The sequence below is a fragment of the Ambystoma mexicanum genome, chromosome 11 (genome assembly GCF_040938575.1).
Source record: "Ambystoma mexicanum isolate Mex_15411 chromosome 11, UKY_AmexF1_1, whole genome shotgun sequence".
Lineage (NCBI taxonomy): Eukaryota > Metazoa > Chordata > Amphibia > Caudata > Ambystomatidae > Ambystoma > Ambystoma mexicanum.
In genome coordinates, this window is record NC_090934.1 from 1263690056 (window position 1) to 1263700865 (window position 10810).

At 48.7% G+C, this 10810-nt stretch overlaps 1 pseudogene; it reads left to right on the forward strand.

The window, feature by feature from the left end:
- The first annotated feature begins 5207 nt into the window (after positions 1-5207).
- On the forward strand, positions 5208-10177 carry LOC138505138 (methionine synthase pseudogene; annotated as a pseudogene).
- Positions 10178-10810: the final 633 nt, after the last annotated feature.

Below are 10810 nucleotides of genomic sequence, written 5' to 3' on the forward strand. Positions count from 1 at the left end.
GACTCGGGGGAAGAAATAGTTAAGAAAATGAACTTTGTTATCCAGGACTGCAAGCCCCATAAATCCCCAGTACTGGGACGAGGAAGTGGGAGTTAGAGGAACAAGGAAGCAGGAGTGGTCAGATAATTGAGTACAAGGACCTACACCTGAGGGGGGGTTTGAGAGGCTTAAGAGGCGCCCTTAGGTGGGGGAATGAGAGAAACGAGGGAAGCAGTGAAAGCAGGTGAAGCAGAGAAGGCTGGCCTGCAGAAATCCATGCAGGCCATACACGCAGTGGGAATAAAGATTAGAGGAGCCAGAAGCCACTGGGACCAGTGCCTGTCCTGAGGGGCTATGTACCACTAATATCGCTAAATGCAGAGGCTGCATGGCGGGAAGCATGAGAAGGAAACACTTGCCCATCCAGAACATGTTGTGCAGAGATTGCGCAGTGGTAAGCAGAGCCAGTAGAGGTTGCCGACAGGGTTCAGGTGGCTGGGTTGCTGTTGCAGCCCCTGCTCTCAGAGGTCCTGCTGACAGTTCTGCCCTCCCCTCGTAGTCTGCCACTTCCCAAACTGTCTAGGCACCCCAGGTTCTTCGCCGCCCGACATTTGCATGGCGGTTATATTCCTGGTGGCGTGTGACATTGACATTCTGTTGGCCTTCAATGCCAGTGCTTGCACTGTTCGATGCACCACAATAATCTGGGGAGTGCCGTCCCGTGGAGTGGGGAGCTCGTCCAGGAGTACCTAGTCTCATCCTGGGGACTTTTGGGTTGGTTCTCCTCGTCATGCTATCTGCCGAATTATAACTGTCGGTTTCCGGCTACTTCATCCCCATAAACGGAGCAAACAGGTACGCTATGCTCACGTCACACCCTGCTTAACAGTTGCACCCAGAACTCACAGGAGCCACGTTGGCTCCAATTCAGCGTGGCGAACGCGTAGGCGATTCAAGGGAGTGTGCGTGCCTGAGAGAAGCCACGCATAATGTGGTTCTGCGAGCATGAACGGGGCACACGAGAGTCTGCAGCGTATGAATGACTCAGGGGCACTGCAACGTGAGTCACGTGTGTCATGCAGACAATTTCCCTTGCGAGTGAGCAAGAACTATGCAGATAATTACAAATATCGAACCCAAAAAAAGTGGCCATCCTTAAAGCTAAAAGACCCTAGAACTTAGTTTGCAGGTTGTGAGAGACTCCGACAACCAGGTGGGGGGAGGGAGGATCTCATTGAAGCTAGGTTGCACAAGCAATACCCAAGCCAAAAGGTGGTAAAACCTTGGCAATACCCTTTCATCATACATTGCCAAAGACGAGAGAGAAATGGTGGGAAGCCCCAGGGTTGTACAGATCACTTGTCGGATTCTGAGATACAAACATGTGTAGTTGATATAAACCTACATTGTGAAAGCCTAAAGAGAAACCAGAGAAAACTTAAGGCTTGGAACTTTTGGTCTATCCTTCCAGAAGAAAAAGGGAAGTAGCAAACAGGCTGCCCTTCTGGAGAAAGCTATCTAGAGAGGGAGAGGCAGAGTTGCAACTGAGTTCATAAGGGCTGAGATTAATGCTGTTTTCCCTAAAAAAGTTGGGCAATATATATTGCCAAACACTACAAAGCTGTTATTTTTATATATTTATTGGGTATTTATAATGTGCCTATACACAAGTGTTTCGAGGTGCAACAAGACAAGACTTTGGGGGAACAGGGAGGACCTGCTAAACTATCGAGTCTGCATCGTGCACGATCTTGCAGCCTTTCTTTTAGAGTCCAAAATCCTCCGATCACTGCACATCAGATCTGCTCATTTCTGACTAACAACCAATCAATGTCAGACTTCATGGACAGTTGATACAGCCCCAAGTTATCCTTGCACTTTACAACATTATAGGCGACTTCACCCTGACAACTATCACTATCAACCAGCACCTGGGCTCCGGGTGTAAGGTCACCTCTCAAACAGATGAGGTATGTTTCTGGACCTGAGGTTAGGGTTGGAAAGTGGCAACAACGCTGTGCTTGGAGGCTGGGCTGGGCGTGCATGTTTGTCCTTCCCTTCACAGTATAACAGTACATTCTATATACACCTTCTGCTCCCCTGGCCATGCAGCTTAAGTTTCCCATCAGTTTGTAATGGGAAGGCGTGCCTGCATAAGCAGTACAGCATTGCAATGAAAAGGATTGCAATGTTTAATTAATTGACTTTAAAAGAGAGTCATGTCTCTATGTTACCAACACTGGAGTCAACACAAAGCAATAATCCCTGCAGTACCACCCGGATATGGTATGCAAATCTCTTCCCGTCCTGCGGGCCTGCTGCGTCACAGGCTTTATTGTTACTACTAGAGAAATACATCTACTCTGGGTGGGAGAGGCTGGATTCAAAGGTTTAGCACTGGAATGGGGAAACCTTAGCCTGCATATCGCAGGTTTAAATACAGCTGAGGCGAGTGCGACCGCACAGAGTCCGCATGCGCCCACACGAGGTCAAAGTAACAGGTGTCACGAAAGGTGCGTGTCAACTGTCACATCGGACTTTGCCAAGGAAACCTTTTCATTTATTCTAAAGGAAAACAAGCCATGTACAGAGTGCCAACACTTTAAATCAGAGAAAAATAATTGGAGTAAGTATACATTTGTTAAAATATGTATATTTTGTATAAAACAGAATAAGAATAGCAGGTCGAATTGATATGATATGGCATTTATTTCCCGCCTGCACACAAGTGGCTCTAGGCACCAGAAGAACAAGGGACGGAAGACAAGACAAACGATCCTACATGGCCTTGTGTAATTTGCATCATGCAAGTGAACAAGAAGTGCCAAGGGAAGGGAGAGGAGGACGTGCAAGGGAGAGGGGAAGGGGCAGTGCGAATAGGGCAGCTGGCTCAGAGTAAGTGCAGCCAGGCAGCATGGCTCTAGGTAAGTGCTAGGAGGCAGGGGTGCTGTAGGGGATTACAGTTTACAACCCCTAAATGCGCGGTCGGCCAAGAGGCAGTACAGGAAGACTGGTCAAGGAGGAGCCTGGTACAGTGAGACTCTGAGGGCACCAGGCAACCAATAGCTCTCAATTTACACACTTTTGGCGGGTGTCACATGTCTTGTGAAGGGCTGACTCACCCGCCAAGCCTCCTGCAAGCCCATTCATTCCAATGGGCGCCTCACCCACCAAAAACAAAATTGGATGATTACACCCGCCTTTGCGACACAAATGGTTGAGAGCTATGGGCAACCAGTCAGGGCAGCAGACAGGTGAGTTAGCAGGGAAGCGAGAGAGAGAAGGCAGAGGCAAAAAAGAAGGTCTTGAGCTGCTTCCGGAAATTCAGGTGATCGGGCTCAAGTCTGAGGGGGGCAGGGAGGCCGTTCCAGAGGGAGGCACCTGCAAAGGAGAGAGATCTACCCCCCACTCTCTGTCTAGAAAAGTGTCTGACCCTCAGAGAGTTGGATGTAGCAGAGCGAAGGGCTCTAGAAGGAAGGTATTTCGGCAGAGAGAGTTGGATGTAGTGTGGGCCCCGGCCCCATAAAGCCTTATGAACGATGCAGAGGGTCTTGAACTTGATCCTTGTAGCCACCGGAAGCCAGTGGAGAGATTTCAGTGCTGGAGCGATCGGACCCTGGGCTTGAGGCCAAGGATAAGTCTTGCAGTCCCTTTCTGGATTAGTTGCAGAGGGCGGAGAGTAGAGACAGGCAGACTGAGAAATGGGCTGCTGCAGTAGTCCAGCCTGGAGAGAACCAGGGCTCTGGAGACAGTGAGTTTATGGGGGGGAGTGAGAAAAGTTAGACTACCTCTGCAGAGGTGCAGCTGGAAGTGAGCCTTTTTGGCAAGGTCCGTGAAGTGAGGAGAGAAGCAGAGAGTGGAGTTGAAGATGACACCAAGTTTTTTTGCCTCACAGGAAGGCAAGGGTAGAGGGCCCAAGGAGGGCAGCCAGAATGAGAGCGGAAAGCGGGAGCAGGGGTCCCAATGAGAAGGATGTCTGTCTTACTGACATTAAGGCAGAGATCGTTGGAGGCTCACCAATCCTGGATCATGGACAGACAGTTCCGAAATGAGCGAGGGAGATGAGGTGGCTGAGGGAAGCCTGAAAGAGAGTGGAGTGTCATCCACATAACACTGAAGGTTAGAAGAGAAGATGGAGATCAAGTGGGCCAAAGGGGCCAGATAGACATTGAAGAGCTAGGGTGAAAGGATAGAGCCCGGAGGACAACACATCTGGAGAGATAGGTGGTGGAGAGAAAGGACCCAAGATGGATGCGGGAGGGTCGGTCCAGGAGGAAGGAGGTCAGCCATGCCAGGGCCTGATCGGTGATGCCCAGTTTCTCATCTAATTGATTGATCATGGTGGCGTGATTGACCGTGTCAAAAGCAGACGAAAGGCCAAGGAGCTTGAGGACAGAGAGAGAGCAGGTCCCAAGATTAGAGAGCAGATCTTCAGAGGTGTTTAAGAGAGCAGTTTACATGCATGTGGCTGCTCTGAAGCCAGACTGCTGGTCATGGAGACAACTAACAGATTCAGTGTGGAGAGTAAGCTGGCGATGGCCAGCTTTTCCATGAGTTTGCCCAGGAAAGGAGTGGTAGAAATCGGGGGACAGGTAGGATCGGATCGGCAGAAGGCTTCTTAAGGAGATGGTGAAAAAGGGAGTGCTTGAGGAAAGAAGGGAAAGATCCAGTGGCTTAAGAGTGATTGCAGAAATCGGCCAAGGCTGGAGCAAGGGTAGACATATGGTCCTTGATAGTTATGGAAGAGCAGGGAAGCACCTGTTTGTACGACACTTTCATAAATCAGACTTGTCGAGAAACATCGTCAGGTGTTGTCAAAGAGAAGGAGGAAAAAGGAAGAGGAGAGGGAGAGGTGGTCAGAGGGGGCCGACAGAGGTCAAGGAAGAGGAAAGTGAGGACAGGATACACTGAGGTTTTGTGGTGAAATGAGAGGCCAGTGCCATGCAGAAGACCTGGGAGGAAACCGGCAAAGTGGAGACTGCAGTAGGATTGGCCAGCTCCTTGCAGATATTAAAGAGTTTGGCTGTGTTGTTAGATGCTGCAGAGGAACAGGCTTGGATTTGGACCCTCTTCTTGGAGAGGACAGAGAGTCTGTATTGCCTTTGGAACAGGCGGCAGGCCAATTTGTCTGATTATGCACCCGAAGCCCTCCACTTCCTCTCAGTCACCCTGCACTTAAATTGAATTTGGAGGTAGGCTTCAGGCGGATTTTTATGACAGGGGCAAGGATGTCCAGAGCATTGGAGATAGAAAGAAGCAGGTTAGAGAGTGCTGTGTCGGAGTGTGAGTCAGCCGCAGAAGTAAGAGGGGTAGAGAAAGTAGAGGCAAAGGTTTCCACTGACACTCGATTCATGGGCCGAATGACCGAGAAGGTAGGTGGCAGTGCTGGGGTAGGTCTTGTCTGCCTGACCAGAAGTTTCAGGTGAGAGGATAGCAGAAAGTGTTCAGTTGAAGAGAGAGAGGAGTGGTGAAAGGGTTAGAGAGAGGGATGCCTGAGGAGATGAGAGCATCCAAGGTGTGTCTGACAGAATGTGTTGGATCAGAGGGTAGGATGAAAAGGGAGAGAGAGTCGCAAAGGTTGCAGAAGAACCCAGAGGATGGATTAAAGAAATCCAGGTGGATGTGAGGTCTTTGAGGAGAAGAAGTTGAGAGGTAGAGGCAAGTAGAGAGGAGGAAAGGTCAGCCCATTCTGAGAGGAAGAGGGTGACCTGGCCAGGTGGCCTGTAGATAGTGGCCACAGCCAAAGAGAGGCCCAGTAGAGATAGAGAGCCTGCAGACCAGGCATTCAAATGAGGAGTAGGCCAGTATAGAAATGACAGACGCAGGGACCCTCTCCGGAAAGATCAGAGCAACTCCACCTCCAGACCGGTTGGTTCTGGGCTCAGAGAGGATCTTGTAGCCGTCAGGGAGGAGAGTGTCAAAACTCGTGACAGAGCTGGCCGTGAACCATGTCTCAGTGAGAGTGAGGACTTCCAGGTCAAGGTCTTCGAGGAGGTGGCAGATGTCAGCGAAGTGTTTGACAGCAGAGGAAGAGTTTAGAGTAGCGACATGGAGCAGGTTGCCACATTTGAAAGACTTCCAGGGTGGGGTACAGGATTGCAGTCAACCAGCAGAGGCAGTTGAGGGGCTCGAGAGTGGGCAGTGGCAGTAGTTAGAGGTGACACAGGGGCAAGTGGGGAGGAGAGATAGGTGCCAGAGAGGCGGCGGAGGAAGGAGGAGGCAGAGGAGCCAAATACCTGTTAGAGGCAGGAGAAGGGGGAACGTTGATAAGTCGTGGGAAACGGCTATCGAAAAGGAGGAGATTGGGCTGAGAGCCCTGGATAAGGACGATACCATTTAGATAGACATTGATGGTGGTTTTGGAGGAATGGAAGGAGGCCAAGAGGACCTCCTTTTAGGTGCCAGCATTAATGGGAAAGGATGAGAGAGGTGAGAGAACAGAGACTGTATGAGGGGTCCATAGGTCTGGAGAGGGAACGACAAAGAGGATGTCGGTGAGAGTCTGTCTGGAGGAAGCAGTGATGTAGGTATTGGCGAGGGTGAGGCCTGGGTTGGAGACCAGAATATACCTCTTGAACTTTTTCCATCCAGACTCAGTAGTGAGAGGTATAGGATAGGAGGTAGAGTAGCAGTTTGAGAAGATTGGAGAGATTGAGAGCCCCATAGAGGGTGCAAGGAGGAATCAAGAAAGAGTGAGGGAGGAAGAAGCACAACCTAGCCCCACAGGAAGCACCACAGGAAGCATCAGAGGGGGAGGGTTTACACAGAAGGAGGATCACAGGAGGCAACAAACAGGCAACAGACCACAGGGGAATGAAGGAGCAGTGAGGACGGAAGACGGCGGGGGGGGGGGGGCAGTGCACTGTAAAAAGGCTACATTCAACTTTCCTAAAACGAGGGAAAAAGGCATAGTTTAAATAACAGATTTATACAGAAAAATTGCCCAGAGGACATTGATTTATAATAAAGTATCAAAAATGTATTTAGCTTGATACACCATTTGTAAAAAAATGTGTTAATCAGTTATTAGTCAACAATTCAACTTTTGTTTACATTGCAGGAAAAAATACCATTAAAAACATACCAATTTAGCGAACAGACAGTGAATCATTCACTAATTCGTCCACATTCAGTGCCATTCATCCATCAACTAACTTCTAAAACTATACCAAAATACAGTCAATGTGTAATAAGACCTTCTAATGGTCACAACTAACAGTCTTATTTCATAAAGTACATTAAATGTACAAAACCACTACAATTATGACACATATGTTCAATTAGTGGAGTGGATCAAGTAGATGTAGTCCAGTGATCACATCCCCAGTTTTTTTCGACCAGTTTTGACGTATAAATATGACTTGATCAACGTCTTCATCAAGAAAAACATATATACTAAAAAGGAATGTGACAACAATGATTAGTGCACTAGCCTATAGAAACGACATGGAAATCAAGAGCACTAAAAAAGAGAGAAGAACAAGGCTTCCTATCAATGCATCTGCAAACCACCAACTTACACACAAGTGTTTAGATACTTTAAGAGAAACACTGCCTCACATTAATTCAAGACTGGGCTACTCGTTTCCCAGTGCGAGAGGGTTAGTGAGACCAAAGGTCTGTGCCCTATGGTGAAGTAAAGGTAGCACCTAAAGCAAACATGGTGAAGTTACTAGTACACCATGGCAGTAGACCAGAATGTGTCATAACAGCAGAACCAATGGGGTGACGGTCCGCAACTGACCTTGCAGCAAGTAGTCATATATTTCAGCACAGAGAGGCAGACAGCCAACTGGTTGAAGCCACAATAATTGAGGCCAGAAAAACGAAGGAGCAACACTGCCAAAAAGGGACATAACAATCATTGAGTTGCACCTAAAATAACAGTTGGTATAATGGAAATAAGCTGCTGGATGAAAAGACTCACCTAACTTTAGTCGGGTGGCCTACTCAATTCGAATTAGGTATTTGCAATGATGGTAAAAAGCACCAGAAGTGCTCTTAATGCGTCAGGCTAATATCTGCTTTTCCGTTAGCAGGGTGTAGGAGGGAGGAGGGAAGCAACAAGCCTCCTTCTAACTTTACTATGATACATTCCCAAATGCTGGTTTATAGAAAATAAGGGCAGAAAGCCATCAACAAAACATGGGGTTTTACAGCTCTACCAAAACATCATTAATCTTTCTCTTCCCTATTGCCTGCTCCAAACCAGTAGAAGGTGAGGTTGGCTTACATTAATGTGGTGTTGTCCCCTTTAGGAATGTATGTCATGTCATGACTGGCTCCCAATAAAAGGAGCCTCAGCCGGCACGCAGACCCCATGAATGGCATTTGTGTTTCGTATCTAATTTATTGCACCTGCAGGCTGACGCCGTGTGATCACAGTACTGCAACCCTGCCTGCAGGTTGACACTGATCACGGTTCTGCAGCCCCCACTCATCTGGGTGATGCCAGATCAGTGTGGGTGACCAAATGTCCTGGTTTTGCTGGGACTGTCCTGGAATTGGGTGCTCTGTCCCCCTTTCTCAAGATTATGTTTCCATTGGAAAATGCAGTTGTCCCGGTTTTTGGTAGTAGGTCTTCATAGCTGGCAGGCAGGTATGCACAATCTCACACAAAGAAATGCTGCCTTTTACAAATTAAGATAGTGGTAGCTTATGATGAATTAATTATACTATATGTTCATTCCTCCTTCTCCTCCAACCGCTACTGAAGGGTAGTGCCTTGACAGCCACTTTCAAGAATTAGTCCTACCTTTATATTAGTTCCCCTGTCCCTTTTTTTAACTTTTAAAATCTGGTTATCCTACACTATTGGAATGCGTGGGTGCCCCCAGCAATTGTCTCCCGCTGTGTGATCACGGCACAGTAACTATGTGCTGGGTGCCCGCAAGCCTGTCCAGCTGGCTCGTGTGCCCACGAGCCAGTCCCATAGCAATGGCGACGGACGAGGGGTTTCATGACCCTGCTGTGTGGAACCATTGTAGCCGCCAAAGCGGCTCTTTGTGTGGCACTTATCAGTACCCACTCATCAGGCTGTGGGGGGAACCCTGCTGACAGGCAGGGACTCCGGCCCACAGCAGTGATCGCTCCCTCCGGTGTCTGCCCGGGCCGCGAGGTGGTGAAGTGGTTTTTAACTGTGCTTCGTGGTGGATCTGAAGAGGTTAAAGGGAGAGTGCTCCTCCTTGTGTGATCCTGGGCCTCCGGCGCTGTCTGCACTCCGTGGCCGGAGCGTCAATAGAAGAATTTTGGCTTGCTCCATGATCAGAGCTTAAAAGAAAACTTTCAAAAATGCCTGCTGTGTGTGCTTTCCTGCGCTCTGAAATCGGTGCCTGGAGCTGGGATAGGAGCATGTGAGGAAAAAATGGGGAAGGGAAAGGAAATTGCACGGCTGCCCATGCCAGGTGGGAAACAAGGTGTCTGAGGTGTGCGCACCAGACCAGAACTGGGGAAGACCCTCTGGGGTTCCCAGGTCGCAACAGCGGCGTACCAAATGATTAAAGTCTCGGCAGACGTGCCTCAGAAAGCAGTTCTTGATCTAACAGCAGACACTATTAAGAGGTATAGTGCAGGCACCAGGGTTCCCACGAATAAGACTCTCTGTATCCCCCTCTGTGGAAAAGTCAGAGGACGTTAGATGGAGGAGTGGATACCCTACTTGGAGAGACTGTTTTCGACACTGCTAACTCAAAGGTATCTCTACTTTGCCAGGCAAAGGCTATTTGAAGAGGAGTACGAGGAACCAAAGCCTAATTTTCTTTCAGGAGCAATTGTTGATAAAAGTGGGCGCATCTATCTTTCTTTTCTGCTCAGACTAGAGAAGCATTTTGTCATTACTGTCTCCCATGCTGAGCCTGTGTGTTTTGGATTGAACTGTGCAATGGAGTCTGTTGTGGAACGACTCCCGCACATATACCAGAAATTGCAAATGATGTCCAATCCTGCAAGCCAAGAATGCCCCCTCCCATCTCAACTCTTTCGAACGGTTATATGTTGCTTTCAGGCCTTGAACCCTTTCCGAATTGGACCCTATACATATTTTGTTAACATAGGGCGACGCTGTAATGGCGCAAGATAAAAGAAGTTTGCTAAACTCATAATGGCAGGACCCTTTGAAGAAGCTCTGAGTATAGCCAAAGCCCAGGTTAAAATGAGGGCCCAGATCTTGGACGTCAACATGGATGATGGTATGCCATAAGGATTGAGTGCTATGGCAAGGTTCTGCAATTCCATCCCTTCTGAACCGGACATTTCCAAGGTGCCAATATCCATTGATTCATCCAGTTTTGCTGTAATCGAGGCTGGCCTGACACGCTGCTAGGGAAAATGCATAGTAAATAGCATAAGCATGAAGGAAGGTGAAGAGGATGTACTGGAGAAGTGAAAGAGTAGCACGACCCCGGCTGCCACAGCACTAATTGAAATCACTCCCGCCTGGGGGAGTGCATTGATGGCAGGAGCCATAGACCATGGCACCAGTGTCGTTCTGCTGCCAACCCCACTGTCAGGACTGCAGCCGATGTGGCCTAGTGTCCTCCGGGTGCAGCTTTGACGGTTGATTGAATGTGCTCTCAACTATCCTGGACTAATAAATGTATGTGGTCTCCCAACCACATGACTGTGCCTATCTGTGTGGCCATTCTGCCAAAGGGTGTACGTCAGGAGCCCGTCACGCCCCTGCTCCCAAACAGACAATGGTGTGTGAGGTCCAACTGGTTTCCTGCAGCCCCACAAATGCTCAAAGAGGACTCAGATAATATGTACGTCAGCCCACATGTCATTGATGTGCTTAAAGAGGTATCAGCAGTTATGTATGTGTTCGAAGGAAGGC